Genomic DNA, 954 nt, shown 5'->3' with positions numbered 1-954 from the left:
ATATATATATATATATATATATATATATATAACAAAACTTTAATAGTTTTCGTTCCATATATTCCCTATCAAATTCTTGTTTTTTATGTAGTTCGTGTGGCCCAGCGGCAGAGTATATATTGTCAAGGGACACTAAGTCCTCGTAACTATAGGTACGTAACTGTGACGTGTATTGTGGCAGCAAATTCTCCTGACAATAGATACGTGATAATGATGTGTATTGCAAAGGTATAACAAATCCTCGTGGCAATAGCTGCGTGATTATGATGCGTAATGTTAAGAGATAACAAATCTTCTTGATAAAAGATATATGATTGTGATTTTCTTGAAGATCAAAATAATAAAATAAAAAACGATTTAAAAATATGAGAACGTTTATCAATACGTTTTCCCTGTTCCATTGCCTAATTTTCTAAAGCTCAATTCTTTTGAATCATTAAATTTCTTAAGAATTTCACCGTGAATGGCGCTTTTCGGGGTGCCATAAACTTTTCCTGCTAAAATCTCCAACTGACACAAATATTGTAGACATACACAATCTTCATAGAGCCTGAATTAGCATTATGTTTGTCACGTAGCTTAAGTTTTCTGCTAAAAGCTAGATCTATTAAAAAATATATATATAATTCGCGAGTAATGCTAGACGCTTAGCCACAAGACGGCTAGAACATGTTGGACCTTTTCTCATTTAAAGACCCACAAATAGCAGCAGCGCTGAAGGTTACTTGTGGACAAGACAGATTATCAGAATTCAATTAAACATCAATACATCGATCTAAACTTCTCCTTTATTGACAAGTCTTCCAAAATGGAACACCCACCTTTTCCTAAAAACGACCCTCAAAAACTACACAGCGTGGTCACAAGTAAATAGACACCTAATTTGTGTTCACAGAGCACTATATAAATGAAAATGGTCCGCACACTAATTATCTTGTGCTACAACAAGCCTAG

Source organism: Limulus polyphemus, unplaced genomic scaffold (assembly GCF_000517525.1).
Source record: "Limulus polyphemus unplaced genomic scaffold, Limulus_polyphemus-2.1.2 Scaffold176, whole genome shotgun sequence".
Lineage (NCBI taxonomy): Eukaryota > Metazoa > Arthropoda > Merostomata > Xiphosura > Limulidae > Limulus > Limulus polyphemus.
This window is presented reverse-complemented; position numbering follows the sequence as displayed.